Below are 20,942 nucleotides of genomic sequence, written 5' to 3'. Positions count from 1 at the left end.
TTAACCTTAGCAGGATCCACTGCTATTCCTCCATTAGAAATGATATGACCAAGAAATGGCACCTCGCCAATCCAAAACTCGCACTTGCTGAACTTGGCATATAGTTGATTATCTCGTAGCTTCTGTAGCACCATCCTCAGATGTTCCTCGTGATCACTATCACTCTGAGAATAAATAAGAATATCGTCGATGAATACCACGACGAATCTGTCCAAATACTCCATAAACACCTTGTTCATCAAGTTCATAAAATAAGCTGGTGCATTGGTTAATCCAAATGACATAACAGTAAACTCATATAATCCATATCTCGTCGAGAAAGCTGTCTTAGGAATATCCGATGGTCTAATCCTCATCTGATGGTAACCGGAGCGGAGATCAATCTTCGAGAATACTCTTGCACCTCTCATCTGATCAAATAAATCCTCAATACGGGGCAACGGATACTTGTTCTTCACCGTAACATCATTAAGAGATCTATAATCCACACACATCCGTTGCGATCCATCCTTCTTCTGTACAAACAAGACCGGTGCTCCCCAAGGTGAGGAACTCGGACGAATGTACCCGGCCTCTTGTAACTCAGTTAACTGCTTCTTAAGTTCCTTCAACTCCTCTACGGACATCCTATATGGCCGTTTAGAAATAGGGGCGGTTCCAGGTAAGAGGTCAATAACAAACTCAACTTCTCTCTCAGGTGGCATCCCTGGTAACTCCTCTGGAAAGACATCCGGAAAATCTCTAACCACCCGGATGTTGTCACCAACAAACTCCTCCGGTATAAAGAACATTGCACGCATGGGTGAGGAGGTTACTGCAATATTAACTTGAAACCTTTCTCCCTTAGTAGTAGTGAGTTCTACGGTACCTCTACCACATGCTATAACGGCCTTTGCCTTTCTTAGCCATGACATACCAAGGATCAAATCTATACCGCTTGACTCCAATATTATAGCAGTGGCTCCAAATTCTCTACCCATAATGGTTAATGTCAATCTACGTGTCATTTGATTCGCCTCAACAGGCCCTTTGGGTGTAATTACTATCATGGGGTTTCTCATATTTAGCAGTGGTATTTCATTTGTGTTAGCATATCTAGCAGACATGAATGAATGTGTAGCACCAGAATCAAATAATATTGTTGCAGGAATTGCATTAACATAAAACATACCAATTACGAGGTCCCCTCCATCCGGAGTAGCATCAACGCTGACTTGATTAACCTTGGCAATAGAATATCCCTTGCTAGAACCTGGTGTTTGCTGCCTGTTCTGAACTGGTGTAGTAGCAATCCTCTGTGGGCAGACATTTGCATAATGACCAATCTTCCCACACTTGAAACATTGAGTGCCCGGACTCTGTCCTGAAAACTTCGTCGGGGTGCCAGTGGGAGTAGCCTGTCGAGGGGGTGTCCTCAGTGGTGACTGCTGAACTGGGCGTGGTCCTCCGGGTCGAGTCGGTGTCCCCTGTGGTGAACTATAGCGAGGACGAACACTGCTGCTTCCTTGTCCTTGAGATATGGCCTTTCTCTTCAAATCTCCCAGTTGAACACGCTTGTGTTCAATAGCCAGTGCCTTATCAAGCAGCCTCTGAAATGATGGAAATGTGTGTGCCACTAGAGCATACTGCAATGGTCCATTGAGTCCTTCAATGAAATGCTCCTGCTTTCTCTCGTCTTCAGCAACTTCTTCAGGGGCATATCTGGATAACTGAATAAACTTGTCGCGGTACTCGCTGACTGACATACTTCCTTGCTTCAGCGACAGAAATTCCTTCTTCTTGATCTTTATCATACCAGCGGGAATATGGTAGTTCCTGAATTGTGTACTGAATTCTGCCCAGGTAATAGTATCCGCAGCATCATGGGCAGCAGTATAAGAATCCCACCAGTCAGCAGCAGGACCAGTCAGACGTCCAGAAGCATATAAAACCTTCTCCCGGTCCGTGCACTGTGCAATATTCAGCATCTTTTCAACGGATTTCAGCCAATCATCCGCGTCCAGTGGATCAGGTGAGCTTGCAAATGTAGGTGGCTTATGACTCATGAATTCCCGATGCTTATCACGGGGTGGAACTGGTGGTGGTGGTGGAGGCAGTGGCACTTGTTGCTGCTGTTGCATTTGTTGTTGCAGTTGCTGTTGTTGCGCCCTCCTTTCTTGGCGTATCTCATCTCTCTCCTGGCGCAGCTCCTGGCGTATATCTTCTCTTTCCTGACGCATCTCTTGGCGTTCTTGCTGCATCTGGGCACGCATATCAGCCATAGTGTCTGCCATTTGCTGCATCACCGCCATCTGTGCAGCAACCAGTGGGTCAACTCCGCCTGGTGGAGGATTGGGGGGATTCATCTCTGCAGGCTGTGGCTGGGGTTGTCTGTATATCCTCCGAGTATGTCGATTAGGAGGCAAATCAATTCCACCACCCCGCCTGGTATTGACCATCTGAGTTAGATACTTATGGTAAGAAAATAGTAGCCAAGGCAGTAATTACAATCATGTTTATTTGGGGGATTTATTAGCTAAGTAGATTAGTGTGTCACCTACTAAAGCTAATACAATACCTTATAGTGGTACATGCTAAGATGTCTATCTATACTATTTCAATCAATCAAAGAAGCAAATCAGGCATTGATCATCAGAACAATCAACCAACATTCTTAATAGAGAAAATAGTTTTAATTTTGTCTTAGGCTTCCTATCTCTTAAAAATGTCATAGGGGTAGGGATTCCAAGGTGTGAAATCCGTCGTGTCTTGGAGTAGAAAAGGTAAGAATGATCAGAGTAGAACAGTAGAAGGTGAGACAGGATCAAGATAAGGTAAGTATGGAATAATCAGAGTAAGATAAGTAGGTAAGGGTTTTGTCCATTTCTATCTAGGTTTCGTCCTACAGTCAACATTTCCTTTCATACCACTTCTGTAACACCCGGTTTTAAAGGACAAAGCCGGGTGCATCTCATACATGCGCCAAGAAGACAACATATATAATAACAGAGTGTATAGAGATAAATGTCATAAAACATCAGAGTATTTATTACATAGCGGAAGACTTATTACAAAATAAAAGTGTAAACATAAAACGAACTAAGGATCGTCGGCGCCAATGTCGACTGAGAAACGCCACCTAGATCAGATCGAACTCCTCAGTGTTAGGCGGCTCCTCCTGAACCACCTGATCATCTCCTGTGGGGGGGGGGGGTGTGAGACAGCAAGGGTGAGCTCACACATGATCATCGCTCAACAAGTTGTGGGGAATAATGTGACATGAACTCACCAAAGGTGGGAGCTCATGTGAAGTGTAAGGCTGATCAATGATAGGGGTTAAAGCTGAGCATTGCTTTTAAGTAGTTGGTCAAAATTTTATTAGCAGTTACTAAGTGTAAGTAAATACCAAACCATAAGTAAAGTAATTGAACAAAATTAATAACAAACCCATGCAATGCAAATGACAAAATTGAATTTAAGTTCCATAATTTAAACATCAGAGAGTCCTGAGCTGCTCATGACCGTGAGCTCGGCTAGTATACCAGTTTTACACTCTGCAGAGGTTGTACCCTTTACCCACAAGTCATGTTACCCATCTGCCAAGGGGTCATGAATCCCATACACCTCTACCTAGGAAGCGCGGCAGGGCAACACTACGAGGCCTTTACAAAGTTCCACTAGCTTCCGAAAACCCGCTACAGTTTATGGGAAGATCCAGTACAGGGTTCCTGGCTGACCGCCATCGCAGCAAAATCAACCAGGGACCTCCCCGCACTGACCTCTCCCCTACTGCCCTTGCCCCTTTCGGGTAAGGTAGTCTTCCACTAGCTTTCCTAGTTAATCAGCCAAGGGCGTCCCATTAAACCCTTGTGGTGGCACGTGGTTCTCAAGTTAAGCTCTATGTTCCAATTAACATTAATGATAACAACATGAACATAAACAGAATAACAACAAGAATTGGAACATAGAGGTGATAAATGATTATCCCAAAACCATATAAAGCAATAGCAAACTACCCAAGTGATTCAGGGGTAAACAAGGTAATGAGATAAACAATCTAGGGTGACCTATTGGGTCCCATCAAAATTAACCTATGCATGGATAAGTGATATTAAAGAACATTATTGGGTAAAAAGTGGTCAAGGGCACAACTTGCCTTCAATGAGCTCCTGCTCAGCTACTTCAACCTGCTGCTCACCAGGCTCCTCAGCAACGGGCTCTTCTACTCGCCACAATACAAACAAGCACAGTGCATATAGAGAAATTAACATTACACCAAACATATAAACAAATTACACAGAGGTATTCTACATATTAAAATGAAAACCTAGGAACGGAATCATAATTTTCTGAGTTACAGACTTTAAGTTATGTATTTTCAAAGGTCTTATGTGTTTAGAATAAGATTAAGTGTGGAATTAAATTTCTTACTGTGGTCATGATAAAACAGAGGCACTAAGTGATAAATAATAAAATTACAAAATTTTAGCAAGTGGAATGAATTAATTTGGAGCTCATATGAATTTTCTATGAATTATTGGAGTTCTAGCAATTATTTTCATATTAAAAACTCATTTATAAATCATTTTTCCTGATTTTATTATATCCTGGACTGGGCCTCAATAAATGGAAAAGTCAGGGGGCTGTTTAACAAATAACCCGAGACTCAGAGCACTGTTGCTCTGGACGGCGGGTTGTTTCCACGAAAACAGGAGGTCTCTTTTGCAAAAGATACCCACGAAGGGGTACGGTGCAATCTGAGCCGTTGGATTAGACACGGGCGTGCCAGATTAAACCTAAGCCTATGCGAACCGGTACCCACCGTGAGCGTTGGATCGGGGATCAACGGTTAGAATTTCATGATATGCGATCTACACCCGTCCATCGGATCTAATTTGAACGGTCCCGATGCAATTCAGACGAATAGGCCCAACTTCTAATCGTAGTCGTCCACGCAGCGATCAGCGGTTCCCAATCGCTGGCCGTGCCCAGTGCGCCCGAGGCGGCGCCGCCCTGTCCCCGCGGCGGCCCATCGCCGGAGGTCACCCGTGATGGCTACCCCGTGTTTCCCCCGACTCAACAACCGGCGCAAAACGGAGCTCATGACAAAGTGAAGTTGTCCAGGGGCTTACCGGAGACAAGGATGAGGTTAGGGAAGCCGTCCACGGCGCTCTGCGGATCCGTGACGAGGGTGGAGCGCCGTCGAGCGATTGCCGGCGTCCCGAGCTCCAATCGCACCAAGTGAGGCCACGCACGCACACCGCCAACCGTGCCGGAGCACCGAGGACTGCAATCGCGACCACGCACGTCGAGAACCCAGACGTTCACCACCCCGGCACTCGAATTTTTGTTCTCTCTCTCTCTCGGCTACCGCACGGCTGTAGGAGAAGATTGAACCTTATAAACCCCGTGACGGAGTCCAGATGAGGCGGCGTTGGCAGAGGGAGACCGATTCCATGGGTTTGTTGCACCAAACGGGGAGTCCGCGGCTGGTAAATCGCGGCGCTCGGGTAAGCCGGTCCGCGTTTCGCGCGAGGAAGAAGAACGTGCGGTAGCGCGCACGAGGGAATGACAGGCGGGCCCGTGTACCAGTGAAACAAACGAGTGCTCGCGACTGCTGATGCGTGGGCCCCAGTCGCCAGCGACACGCGCGCGCGATCAGGGTGCTTGGGCCGCGCGGTAGGAGGAGACGAAGTGGGCCGAATTGGTAGCCGCCGGCCCAGGTAAGGTTTTATTCTTTTCCCTTTTATTTTCTGTTTTCTTTTATAAGTATTTTGAATCCAATTTGAATTTGAATATGAATTTCACCTTTGAGTAAATGTACCATTTCAAATCTTGCTGCAGAAATAATATATTTTGTTATATATTTTTATTTATATATTTTTTTATAATATTCCCTTTCTTTTCTCTATTTTCAAGGATTTCTTTTAGGTTTTAATTTTCCCTTTTTGGTCTTTACTATTTTCTTGTTACAAAATGCACACAAAAATAAAATATTCAACATGATGCATGGATTTAGTTGCATATCTTTTTATTAATTGTTCTCGGACGTGGTGTTCACATATGATGATGCACAAAGACCAAACTCACATAAAGAGAAACTGCTTCTCTATTAGTATTATTCCTAACCAATTACAAAGTGGGTGTTACAAGAGGACTCCAACTCGAACTTGCCACCTTCGGGAATTTCTCAGGCCGGCGCGCTATAATTCACCGGACTGTCCGGTGTACACCGGACAGTGTCCGGTGCTCCAAGGGAGGTCGGCCTCAGGAACTCGCCAGCTTCGGGAAACTCCAACGGCTAGTCCGCTATAATTCACCGGACATGTCCGGTGTGCACCGGACTGTCCGGTGCAACTCCGGAGCAACGACTATTCGGCGCCAACGGCTACCTGCGACGCATTTAATGCGCGCTCTGCGCGCGCAGAAGGCAGGCGCGCCCATACTGGCGCACCGGACAAGGAACAGTAGATGTCCGGTGTGCACCGAACATCCAAGCGGGCCCACAAGTCAGAAGCTTCAACGGTTAGAATCCAACGGCAGTGATGACGTGGCGGGGGCACCGGACATGTCCGGTGTGCACCGGACTGTCCGGTGCGCCATCGAACAGACAGCCTCCCAACGGCCACTTTTGGTGGTTGGAGCTATAAATACCCCAACCACCCCACCATTCATTGCATCCAAGTTTTCCACTTCCCAACTACTACAAGAGCTCTAGCATTCAATTCTAGATACACCAAAGAGATCAAATCCTCTCCAAATTCCACACAACGCCATAGTGACTAGAGAGAGTGATTTGCTTGTGTTCTTTCGAGCTCTTGCGCTTGGATTGCTTTCTTCTTTCTTGATTCTTTCATCGTAATCAAACTCACTTGTAATTGAGGCAAGAGACACCAAACGTGTGGTGGTCCTTGTGGGAACTTTGTGTTCCAAGTGATTGAGAAGAGAAAGCTCACTCGGTCCGTGGGATCGTTTGAGAGAGGGAAGGGTTGAAAGAGACCCGGCCTTTGTGGCCTCCTCAACGGGGAGTAGGTTTGCAAGAACCGAACCTCGGTATAACAAATCCGCGTGTCTCACTCTTCATTTGCTTGCGATTTGTTTTGCACCCTCTCTCGCGGACTCGTTTCTTTATCACTAACGCTAACCCGGCTTGTAGTTGTGTTTATATTTGTAAATTTCAGTTTCGCCCTATTCACCCCCCCCCCCTCTTGGCGACTATCAAAAAGCGTAGAGCCATAGGCGAGGAGGTCCACAAGCTGATGGCTGCAGGGTTCATCAAAGAGGTATTCCATCCCGAATGGTTAGCCAACCCTGTGCTTGTGAAAAAGAAAGGTGGGAAGTGGAGGATGTGCGTAGACTACACTGGTCTAAACAAGGCATGTCCGAAGGTTCCCTACCCTCTGCCTCGCATCGACCAAATTGTGGACTCCACTGCTGGGTGCGAAACCCTGTCATTCCTCGACGCCTATTCAGGTTATCACCAAATCAAGATGAAAGAGTCCGACCAGCTCGCGACTTCTTTCATCACACCTTTTGGCATGTACTGCTATACTACTATGCCATTTGGCTTGAGGAATGCAGGTGCAACATAACAAAGGTGCATGAACCACGTGTTCGGAGAGCACATCGGCCGAACAGTCGAGGCTTACGTCGATGACATTGTTGTCAAGACGAGGAAAGCCTTCGACCTCCTCTCTGACCTTGAAACGACATTCAAGTGTCTGAGAGTGAAAGGGAATTAGGCTTACACCTAGTTCCTAAATAATTTTGGTGGTTGAATTGCCCAACACAAATAATTGGACTAACTAGTTTGCTCTAGTGTATAAGTTATACAGGTGTAAAAGGTTCACACTTAGCCAATAAAAAGATCAAATATTGGATTCAACAAAGGAGCAAAGGGACAACCGAAGGCACCTCTGGTTAGGGGCACCGGACAGTGTCCGGTGCACCAGAGGACTCCAACTCAAACTTGCCACCTTCGGGAATTTCCAAAGGCACTCCGCTAAAATTCACCGGACTGTCCGGTGTACACCGGACAGTGTCCGGTGCTCCACGGAAGAGCCGCCTCAGGAACTCGCCAGCCTCGGGAAAATGCAGCAGCTGCTCCGCTATAATTCACCGGACATGTCCGGTACACCGGACTGTCCGGTGCAACTCCAGAGCAACGGCTACTTCGCGCCAACGGTCACCTGCAAGCGCATTCAATGCGCGCCAGAAGCGCACAGAAGTCAGGCACGCCCATACTGGCGCACCGGACATTGAACAGTACATGTCCGGTGTGCACCGGACATCCAGGCGGGCCCAGAAGACAGAAGCTCCAACGGTCAGAATCCAACGGCATTGGTGACGTGGCTGGCGCACCGGACATGTCCGGTGTGCACCGGACTGTCCGGTGCACCATACGACAGACAACCTCCACCAACGGTCATGTTTGGTGGTTGGGGCTATAAATACCCCAACCACCCCACCATTCATTGCATCCAAGTTTTCTAGCTTCCAACCACTATACAAGAGCTAGCAATCATTGCAAAGCACACCAAAAGAGATCAAATCCTCTCCCAACTCCACACAAAGCTTTAAGTGACTAGAGAGAGTGATTTGTAGTGTTCATTTGAGCTCTTGCGCTTGGATCGCTTCTTTTCGTTCGCATTCTTTCTTGTGATCAAACACTCACTTATAATTGAGGCAAGAGACACCAATTGTGTGGTGGTCCTTGCGGGAAGTTTGATTCCCAAGTGATTTGAGAAGAGAAGCTCACTCGGTCCGAGGGACCGTTTGAGAGAGGGAAGGGTTGAAAGAGACCCGGCCTTTGTGGCCTCCTCAATGGGGACTAGGTTTGCGAGAACCGAACCTCGGTAAAACAAATCCGCGTGTCACACTTTTCATTTGCTTGCGATTTGTTTTACACCCTCTCGCGGACTCGGTTTTACTTCTAACGCTAACCCGGCTTGTAGTTGTGTTTATATTTGTAAATTTCAGTTTCGCCCTATTCACCCCCCCTCTAGACGTCTATCAATTGGTATCAGAGCCCGGTGCTTCATTAGAGCCTAACCGCTCGAAGTGATGTCGGGAGATCACGCCAAGAAGGAGATGGAGACCGGCGAAAAGCCCACTACAAGCCACGGGAGCGCTTCATCGGAAGAATCCCGCACCAAGAGAAAGGAGAAGAAAGACTCCTTAAAAGGGAAGGAGAAGAAGAAGGACTCCTCCAAAGGGAAGGAGAAGAAATCTTCTTCACACAAAGAGAAGAAGGAAAAATCCTCTTCTCACAAGCCTCGTCGGAGTGGGGACAAGAAAAAGAAGATGAGGAAAGTGGTCTACTACGAGACCGACTCTTCATCAACATCCACCTCCGGCTCCGACACGGCGTCCGTCACTTCTAAGCGCCAAGAGCGCAAGAAGTATAGTAAGATTCCCCTACGCTATCCTCGCATTTCTAAACATACACCTTTACTTTCCGTCCCATTAGGCAAACCACCAACATTTGATGGTGAGGATTATGCTAGGTGGAGTGATTTAATGCGATTTCATCTAACCTCACTCCACAAAAGTATATGGGATGTTGTTGAGTTTGGTGCACAGGTACCATCCGTAGGGGATGAAGACTATGATGAGGATGAGGTAGCCCAAATCGAGCACTTCAACTCTCAAGCAACAACAATACTCCTTGCCTCTCTAAGTAGAGAGGAGTATAACAAAGTGCAAGGGTTGAAGAGCGCCAAGGAGGTTTGGGATGTGCTCAAAACCGCACACGAAGGAGATGAGCTCACAAAGATCACCAAGCGGGAGACGATCGAGGGGGAGCTCGGTCGGTTCCGGCTTCGCAAAGGGGAGGAGCCACAAAACATGTATAACCGGCTCAAGACCTTGGTGAATCAAGTGCGCAACCTCGGGAGCAAAAAGTGGGATGACCACGAGGTGGTTAAGGTTATTCTAAGATCTCTTATTTTCCTTAACCCTACTCAAGTTCAATTAATCCGTGGCAACCCAAGATATACACTAATGACCCCCGAGGAAGTAATCGGGAATTTTGTAAGTTTTGAGTGCATGATCGAAGGCTCGAGGAAGATCAAAGAGCTTGATGATCCCTCCACATCCGAAGCTCAACCCGTCGCATTCAAGGCGACGGAGGAAAAGAAGGAGGAGTCTACACCAAGTAGACAACCAATCGACGCATCCAAGCTCGACAATGAGGAAATGGCACTCGTCATCAAGAGCTTCCGTCAAATCCTCAAGCAAAGGAGGGAGAAAGATTACAAGTCCCGCTCCAATAAGGTTTGCTATAAGTGTGGTAAGCCCAGTCACTTTATAGCTAAATGTCCATTATCAAGTGATAGTGACAGAGGCGACGACAAGAAGGGGAGAAGAAAGGAGAAGAAGAGGTACTACAAGAAGAAGGGCGGCGATGCCCATGTTTGTCGGGAGTGGGACTCCGACGAAAGCTCTAGCGACTCCTCCGACGACGAGGACGCCGCCAACATCGCCGTCACCAAAGGACTTCTCTTCCCCAACGTCGGCCACAAGTGCCTCATGGCAAAGGACGGCAAAAAGAAGGTTAAATCTAAATCCTCCACTAGATATAAATCCTCTAGTGATGATAATGCTAGTGATGAGGAAGATAATTTACGTACCCTTTTTGCCAACCTTAACATGGAACAAAAAGAAAAATTAAATGAATTGATTAGTGCTATTCATGAAAAGGATGATCTTTTGGATTCTCAAGAGGACTTCCTTATTAAAGAAAATAAGAAGCATGTTAAGGTTAAAAATGCTTATGCTCTAGAAGTAGAAAAATGTGAAAATTGTCTAGTGAGCTAAGCACTTGCCATGAGACTATAGATAACCTTAAAAATGAGAATTCTAATTTATTAGCTAAGGTTGATTCTATTGCTTGTAATGTTTCAATTCCCAATCTTAGAAATGATAATGATGATTTACTTGCTAAGATTGAAGAATTGAATTTATCTCTTGTTAGCCTTAAGAATGAAAATGAAAAATTAATTGCTAAGGCTAGAGATTTTGATGTTTGCAATACTACCATTTCCGACCTTAGAACTAAGAATGATATGTTACATTCTAAGGTTGTAGAATTAAAATCTTGCAAACCCTCTACATCTATTGTTGAGCATGTATCTATTTGTACTAGATGTAGAGATGTTAACATTGATGCTATACATGATCACATGGCTTTAATTAAACAACAAAATGATCATATAGCTAAATTAGATGCTAAAATTGCCGAGCATAACTTAGAAAATGAAAAATTTAAATTTGCTAGAAGTATGCCCTATAATGGGAGACGCCCTGGCATCAAGGATGGCATTGGCTTCCAAAGAGGAGACAATGTCAAACTTAATGCCCCTCCTAAAAGATTGTCTAATTTTGTAAAGGGCAAGGCTCCCATGCCTCAGGATAACGAGGGTTACATTTTGTACCCTGCCGGTTATCCCGAGGACAAAATTAGGAGAATTCATTCTAGGAAGTCTCACTCTGGCCCTAACCATGCTTTTATGTATAAGGGTGAGACATCTAGCTCTAAGCAACCAACCCATGCTAAGTTGCCTAAGAAGAAAACTCCTAGTGCATCAAATGAATATAGTCTTTCATTTAAAACCTTTGATGCATCTTATGTGTTGACTAACAAATCCGGCAAAGTAGTTGCCAAATATGTTGGAGGCAAGCACAAGGGGTCAAAGACTTGTGTTTGGGTACCCAAAGTTCTCGTGTCTAATGCCAAAGGACCCAAAACCATTTGGGTACCTAAAGTCAAGAACTAAACTTGTTTTATAGGTTTATGCATCCGGGGGCTCAAGTTGGATCATCGACAGCGGGTGCACAAACCACATGACAGGGGAAAAGAAAATGTTCTCCTCCTATGAGAAAAACCGAGATCCCCAACGAGCTATCACATTCGGGGATGGAAATCAAGGTTTGGTCAAAGGTTTTGGTAAAATAGCTATATCTCCTGACCATTCTATTTCCAATGTTTTTCTTGTAGATTCATTAGATTACAATTTGCTTTCTGTATCTCAATTATGCAAAATGGGCTACAACTGTCTTTTCACTGATATAGGTGTCACTGTCTTTAGAAGAAGTGATGATTCAATAGCATTTAAGGGAGTGTTAGAGGGTCAGCTATACTTGGTAGATTTTGATAGAGCTGAACTCGACACTTGCTTAATTGCTAAGACTAACATGGGCTGGCTCTGGCATCGCCGACTAGCACATGTTGGGATGAAGAATCTTCACAAGCTTCTAAAGGGAGAACACATTTTAGGACTAAAAAATGTTCATTTTGAGAAAGACAGGGTTTGTAGCGCATGTCAAGCAGGAAAGCAAGTTGGTGCCCATCATCCACACAAGAATATCATGACGACCGACAGGCCGCTTGAGCTACTCCACATGGATCTATTCGGCCCGATTGCTTACATAAGCATCGGCGGGAGTAAGTATTGTCTTGTAATAGTGGATGATTATTCTCGCTTCACTTGGGTGTTCTTTTTGCAGGAAAAATCTCAAACCCAAGAAACCTTAAAGGGATTCTTGAGACAAGCTCAAAACGAGTTCGGCTTAAGGATCAAGAAAATTAGAAGCGACAACGGGACGGAGTTCAAGAACTCTCAAATCGAAGGCTTCCTTGAGGAGGAGGGCATCAAGCATGAGTTCTCTTCTCCCTACACCCCTCAACAAAATGGTGTAGTGGAGAGGAAGAATCGAACTCTATTGGACATGGCTAGAACCATGCTTGATGAGTACAAGACTTCGGATCGGTTTTGGGCGGAGGCGGTCAACACCGCTTGCTACGCCATCAACCGGTTGTATCTACATCGAATCCTCAAGAAGACATCATACGAACTCCTTACCGGTAAAAAGCCCAATATTTCATATTTTAGAGTCTTTGGTAGCAAATGTTTTATTCTTGTTAAGAGAGGTAGAAAATCTAAATTTGCTCCTAAGACTGTAGAAGGCTTTTTACTAGGATATGATTCAAACACAAGGACATATAGAGTCTTTAACAAGTCCACTGGACAAGTTGAAGTTTCTTGTGACGTTGTGTTTGATGAGACTAACGGCTCTCAAGTAGAGCAAGTTGATCTTGATGAGATAGGTGATGAAGAGGCTCCGTGCATCGCACTAAGGAACATGTCCATTGGGGATGTGTGTCCTAAGGAATCCGATGAGCCTCCAAATGCACAAGATCAATCGTCCTCCTCCACGCAAGCATCTCCACCAACTCAAAATGAGGATGAGGCTCAAGTTGATGAAGAAGAAGATCAATCAAATGAGCCACCTCAAGATGACGACATGGATCAAGGGGGAGATGCAAATGATCAAGACAAGGAGGATGAAGAACAAAGACCGCCACACCCAAGAGTCCACCAAGCAATCCAACGAGATCACCCCGTCGACACCATCCTCGGCGACATTCATAAGGGGGTAACTACTAGATCTCGTGTTGCACATTTTTGTGAGCATTACTCTTTTGTTTCCTCTATTGAGCCACACAAGGTAGAGGAAGCACTTCAAGATTCAGATTGGGTGGTGGCGATGCAAGAGGAGCTCAACAACTTCACTAGGAATGAGGTATGGCATTTAGTTCCACGTCCTAATCAAAATGTTGTAGGAACCAAATGGGTCTTCCACAACAAGCAAGATGAGCATGGTATGGTGACAAGGAACAAAGCCCGACTTGTGGCCAAGGGATACTCCCAAGTCGAAGGTTTGGATTTCGGTGAAACCTATGCACCCGTAGCTAGGCTTGAGTCAATTCGCATATTATTGGCCTATGTTACTTACCATGGCTTTAAGCTTTATCAAATGGACGTGAAAAGTGCCTTCCTCAATGGACCAATCAAGGAAGAGGTCTATGTTGAGCAACCTCCCGGCTTTGAAGATAGTGAGTACCCTAACCATGTCTATAAACTCTCTAAGGCGCTTTATGGGCTCAAGCAAGCCCCAAGAGCATGGTATGAATGCCTTAGAGATTTCCTTATCGCTAATGGCTTCAAAGTCGGAAAGGCCGATCCTACGCTCTTTACCAAAACACTTGAGAATGACTTGTTTGTATGCCAAATTTATGTTGATGATATTATATTTGGGTCTACTAACGAGTCTACATGTGAAGAATTTAGTAGGATCATGACACAAAAGTTCGAGATGTCTATGATGGGGGAGTTGAAGTACTTCTTGGGATTTCAAGTAAAGCAACTCCAAGAGGGCACCTTCATTAGCCAAACGAAGTATACTCAAGACATTCTAAACAAGTTTGGGATGAAGGATGCCAAGTCCATCAAGACACCCATGGGAACTAATGGGCATCTCGACCTCGACACGGGAGGTAAGTCCGTGGATCAAAAGGTATACCGGTCGATGATAGGTTCTTTACTCTATTTATGTGCATCTCGATCGGATATTATGCTTTCCGTATGCATGTGTGCAAGATTCCAAGCCGACCCTAAGGAAGCTCACCTTACGGCCGTGAAACGAATCTTGAGATATTTGGCTTATACTCCTAAGTTTGGGCTTTGGTATCCTAGGGGATCCACATTTGATTTGATTGGTTATTCGGATGCCGATTGGGCGGGGTGTAGAATCGATAGAAAGAGCACATCGGGGACTTGCCAGTTCTTGGGAAGATCCTTGGTGTCTTGGGCTTCAAAGAAGCAAAATTTGGTCGCTCTTTCCACCGCCGAAGCCGAGTACATTGCCGCAGGCCATTGTTGCGCGCAATTGCTTTGGATGAGGCAAACCCTGCGGGACTACGGTTACAAATTAACCAAAGTCCCTTTACTATGTGATAATGCGAGTGCAATCAAGATGGCGGATAATCCCATCGAACATAGCCGCACTAAACACATAGCCATTCGATATCATTTTCTTAGGGATCACCAACAAAAGGGAGATATCGAGATTTCTTACATTAACACTCAAGATCAATTAGCCGATATCTTTACCAAGCCACTTGACGAACAAACTTTTAAGAAACTTAGGCATGAGCTAAATATTCTTGATTCTAGGAACTTCTTTTGTTGATTTGCACACATAGCTCATTTTACATACCTTTGATCATATCTCTTTCATATGATATGACTAATGTGTTTTCAAGTCTATTTCAAACCAAGTCATAGGTGTATTGAAAGGGAATTGGAGTCTTCGGCGAAGACAAAGGCTTCCACTCCGTAACTCATCCTTCGTCGTCGCTCCAAGTCTCTCTCCATTCTTGGGGGAGAAAGCATGAGCACAAAGCACAAGGACTCCATCTTTGGTATAATCCTAACTCATTTATTTATGACCAAAGGGGAAGAAAGGACTTCGAGGGCTCTAATGATTCCGTTTTTGGCGATTCATGCCAAAGGGGGAGAGAGTATGAGCCCAAAGCAAAAGGACCGCACCACCACCAATTTCAAAAACTTAGTTTTTTTTCAAAGAGTATTTTCATTTGGTATCCTATTGTGTTCAAAAGGGGGAGAAAGTAGTATTTCAAAAATGATATATCAAAACCCTCTTGAACACTAAGAGGAGGATCTCATTTAGGGGGAGTTTTGTTTAGTCAAAAGAAAAGCATTTGAAACAGGGGGAGAAAATTTCAAATCTTGAAAATGCTTTGCAAAATCTTATTTATTTACCTTTGACTTCTTGCAAAAGAACTTTGAAAAGGATTTACAAAATAGTTTGCAAAAACAAAACATGTGGTGGAAGCGTGGTCCAAAATGCTAAAAACGAAGAAACGATCCATGCATATATTGTAAGTATTTATATTGGCTCAATTCCAAGCAACCTTTGCACTTACATTATGCAAACTAGTTCAATTATGCATTTCTATACTTGCTTTGGTTTGTGTTGGCATCAATCACCAAAAAGGGGGAGATTGAAAGGGAATTAGGCTTACACCTAGTTCCTAAATAATTTTGGTGGTTGAATTGCCCAACACAAATAATTGGACTAACTAGTTTGCTCTAGTGTATAAGTTATACAGGTGTAAAAGGTTCACACTTAGCCAATAAAAAGATCAAATATTGGATTCAACAAAGGAGCAAAGGGACAACCGAAGGCACCTCTGGTCAGGGGCACCGGACTGTCCGGTGTACACCGGACAGTGTCCGGTGCACCACCGGACAGTGTCCGGTGCACCAGAGGACTCCAACTCAAACTTGCCACCTTCAGGAATTTCCAGAGGCACTCCGCTAAAATTCACCGGACTGTCCGGTGTACACCGGACTGTCCGGTGTACACCGGACAGTGTCCGGTGCTCCACGGAAGAGCCAACTCAGGAACTCGCCAGCCTCGGGAAAATGCAGCTGCTGCTCCGCTATAATTCACCGGACATGTCCGGTGTACACCGGACTGTCCGGTGCAACTCCAGAGCAACAGCTACTTCGCGCCAACGGTCACCTGCAAGCGCATTCAATGCGCGCCAGAAGCGCACAGAAGTCAGGCACGCCCATACTGGCGCACCGGACATTGAACAGTACATGTCCGGTGTGCACCGGACATCCAGGCGGGCCCAGAAGACAGAAGCTCCAACGGTCAGAATCCAACGGCATTGGTGACGTGGCTGGCGCACCGGACATGTCCGGTGTGCACCGGACTGTCCGGTGCACCATACGACAGACAGCCTCCACCAACGGTCATGTTTGGTGGTTGGGGCTATAAATACCCCAACCACCCCACCATTCATTGCATCCAAGTTTTCCAGCTTCCAACCACTATACAAGAGCTAGCATTCATTGCAAAGCACACCAAAAGAGATCAAATCCTCTCCCAACTCCACACAAAGCTTTAAGTGACTAGAGAGAGTGATTTGTAGTGTTCATTTGAGCTCTTGCGCTTGGATCGCTTCTTTTCATTCGCATTCTTTCTTGTGATCAAACACTCACTTATAATTGAGGCAAGAGACACCAATTGTGTGGTGGTCCTTGCGGGAAGTTTGATTCCCAAGTGATTTGAGAAGAGAAGCTCACTCGGTCCGAGGGACCGTTTGAGAGAGGGAAGGGTTGAAAGAGACCCGGCCTTTGTGGCCTCCTCAACGGGGACTAGGTTTGCGAGAACCGAACCTCGGTAAAACAAATCCGCGTGTCACACTTTTCATTTGCTTGCGATTTGTTTTACACCCTCTCGCGGACTCGGTTTTACTTCTAACGCTAACACGGCTTGTAGTTGTGTTTATATTTGTAAATTTCAGTTTCGCCCTATTCACCCCCCTCTAGGCAACTATCAGAGAGCGAAGGGTGTGAAGCTCAATCCCGAGAAGTGTGTCTTCGGAGTCCCCCGAGGCATGCTCCTGGGGTTCATCATCTCCGAGCAGGGCAACGAGGCCAACCCAGAGAAAATCGCGGCCATCACCAACATGGGGCCTATCAAAGATTTGAAAGGAGCATAAAGGGTCATGGGATGCCTTGCGGCTCTGAGCCGCTTCATCTCGCGCCTCGGCAAAAAAGGCCTACCCTTGTACCGCCTCTTAAGGAAGACCGAGAGCTTCACTTGGACCCCCGAGGCCGAGGAAGCCCTCAGAAACTTAAAGGCACTCCTTACAAATGCGCTCATCTTGGTGCCCCCGTTACGGGAGAAGCCCTCTTGATCTACGTAGCCGCAACCACTCAGGTGGTCAGCGCCGCGATCGTAGTCGAGAGACGAGAAGAAGGGCATGCGCTGCTCGTCCAGAGGCCGGTCTACTTCATCAGTGAAGTGCTATCCGAGACCAAGATCCGCTACCCGCAAATTCAGAAGCTACTGTACGCAGTAATTCTGACGCGGCGAAAGTTGCGACACTACTTCGAGTCTCATCCGGTGACTGTGGTGTCATCCTTCCCCCTAGGGGAGATCATCCAGTGCCGAGAGGCCTCGGGTAGGATAGCAAAGTGGGCAGTGGATCTCATGGGCGAGACAATCTCGTTCGCTCCTCGGAAGGCCATCAAGTCCCAAGTCTTGGCGAACTTCGTGGCTGAATGGGTCGACACCCAATTGCCAACAGCTCTGATCCAATCCGAGCTTTGGACCATGTACTTCGATGGGTCACTGATGAAAACAGGAGCAAATGCTGGCCTGCTCTTCATCTCACCCCTCGGGGAAACATCTCCGCTACGTGTTGCGCCTCCATTTCCCGGCGTCAAACAACGTGGTCGAGTACAAAGCTCTGGTTAATGGGTTGTGCATCGCCATCGAGCTAGGGGTTCGGTGCCTCGACGCTCGTGGCGACTCGCAGCTTGTCATTGACCAAGTCATGAAGAACTCCCACTGCCGTGACCGGAAGATGGAGGCCTACTGCGACGAAGTTCGGCGCCTGGAAGACAAGTTCAATGGACTGGAGCTCAACCACATCGCTCGACGGTACAACGAGACTGCGGATGAGCTGACGAAAATAGCCTCGGGGCGGAACCCCAGACGTCTTCTCCAGAGACATACATCAACCCTCCGTCAAGATCGACGACACGCCCGAGCCCGAGGAGGCCTCGGCCCTGCCCGAGGTATCCTCGGCCGCCGAGGGTGAGGCCTTGCGCGTCGAGGGAGAGCGAAATGGGGTCACGCCTAACCCAAACTGGCAGGCCCCGTACCTGGAATATCTCCTCCGAGGAGAGCTACCCCTCGACAAGGCCGAAGCTCGGCGACTGGCGCGGCGCGCCAAGTCGTTCGTCTTACTGGGGGATGAAAAGGAGCTCTACCACCGCAGCCCCTCGGGCATTCTCCAACGATGCATATCCATCGCCGAAGGACAGGAGCTATTACAAGAAATACACTCGGGGGCTTGCGGTCATCATGCAGCACCTCGAGCCCTCGTGGGGAACGCCTTCCGACAAGGCTTCTACTGGCCGACCGCGGTGGCCGACGCCACTAGGATTGTACGCTCCTGCCAAGGGTGTCAATTCTACGCGAGACAGACGCACCTGCCTGCTCAGGCCCTGCAGACAATACCCATCACCTAGGCGTTTGCTGTGTGGGGTCTGGACCTCGTCGGTCCCTTGCAGAAGGCACCCGGGAGCTTCTCGCACCTGCTGGTCACCATCAACAAATTCTCCAAGTGGATCGAGGTCTGACCCCTAACTAGCATCAGGTCCGAGCAGGCGGTGGCGTTCTTCACAAACATCATCCATCGCTTTAGGGTCCCGAACTCCATCATCATCGACAATGGCACGCAGTTCACTGGGAAGAAGTTCCTGGACTTCTGCGAGGGCCACCACATCCGTGTGGACTGGGCCGCCGTAGCTCACCCCATGACGAATGGGCAGGTGGAGCGTGCCAACTGTATGATTTTGCGGGGACTTAAACCGAGGATCTACAATGACCTCAACAAGTTCGGCAAGCGGTGGATGAAAGAGCTACCCTCGGTGGTCTGGAGTCTGAGGACGACGCCAAGCCGAGCTACGGGTTTCTCGTCGTTCTTTCTAGTCTATGGGGCCGAGGCTATCTTACCCACAGACTTAGAATACGGTTCCCCGAGGACAAAGGCGTACGATGACCGAAGCAACCAGGCCAGCCGAGAAGACTCACTGGACCAACTCGAAGAGGCTCGGGACGTGGCCTTACTACACTCGGCGCGGTATCAACAGTCTCTGCGACGCTACCACGCCCGAGGGGTTCGGCCCCGAGGCTTCCAGGTGGGAGACTTGGTACTTCGGCTGCGACAGGACGCCCGAGGGCGCCACAAGCTTACTCCTCCCTGGGAAGGCCCGTTCATCATCGCCAAGATTTTGAAGCCCGGAACATACAAGCTGGCCAACGATCAAGGCGAGGTCTACAACAACGCTTGGAACATCCAACAGCTATGTCGCTTCTACCCTTAAGATGTTTCAAGTCGTTCATATACCTCGTTTTCTCTTTACATACATAAATAAAGTCTAACCGTCAAAGAAGGGTCAGCCTTGCCTCGGCAAAGCCCGACTCTCCCTCGGGGGCTAGAAGGGGGGAACCCCCTCTGCTTCAAAATTTTCCTCGGAAAAAGTCTTTTGCCAGAACGTCTTTCGCGCCTTTCGACTGCTTCAATAGCGGGATCCTAAAAACGACGAGAGTACACGTAAGCGGCAAGGCCGACCGAGCCGAGGGAACTCCTACGCCTCCGGGATATGGATACCTCACTCATCACCTTCCGCGATAAGTAACTCACGCTCGGATAAGCGATTCTGCTACCGAACAAGTCCTGACGCTCGAAAACTTTTCTGCCAGAACGATTTTCGTGCCTTCTCGACTATATCGATAACAAAATCCTGCAAACGAGTAAGAGTGCACGTAAGCGGCAAGGCCGACCGAGCCGAGGGACTCCTACGCCTCTGGGATATGGATACCTCACTCATCACCTTCCGCGAAAAGTAACTCTCGCTCGGATAAGCGATTCTGCTACCGACGAACAAGTCTTGATACTCAAAACAAGAGGAAAGGAAACACAGCTTTATAACATGACAATAAGATGTTTAGGACTCGGCGGCCGCGAAAAACATACGCATACTATAGACAAACTGTTCCTGCAGGTTCAGACATCGACAGAGGGAGCAGCAACACCCTCGGCGTCGTTTCCACCTTCGGCGGAATCTGGCCCGGCCTCGGACGGCGACACGGGCGGAAGGATCTCCACCTCGAAGGAGTACGCCAGCACCACGCTTGGGCCATCGCAGCCAGGGTCTCCTCCAGGGTCCCGACCTGAGCAGACACCTCGGCTGACCGCTCCGTAGCCACAACCAGCTGTCCCCCGAGGACCTCAGCCCGGCTCACGGCCTCGGCAGCGTGACTCCGGGGTAGGTCCCGCTCGTGGATGACCTGGCCAAGCTCTAGCCGCCGCTGTTGCACCTCCTCGGTCTGGGAAGCCACCTGCTCCTGGGCCGACAAAGCCTCTTTTCGAGCCGACTCAGCCTCTATCCACGCCGACACCGCTGCCTCCGGCTCCAGCTCATCGCAGAGCAGCCGAAGGTTTCTAAAACTGAGCAAGAGAGGCCTTGAGTGGCAAGGCCGACCGAGCCGAGGGACTCCTACGCCTC

This window comes from Zea mays, chromosome 3 (genome assembly GCF_902167145.1).
Source record: "Zea mays cultivar B73 chromosome 3, Zm-B73-REFERENCE-NAM-5.0, whole genome shotgun sequence".
NCBI lineage: Eukaryota > Viridiplantae > Streptophyta > Magnoliopsida > Poales > Poaceae > Zea > Zea mays.
This window is presented reverse-complemented; position numbering follows the sequence as displayed.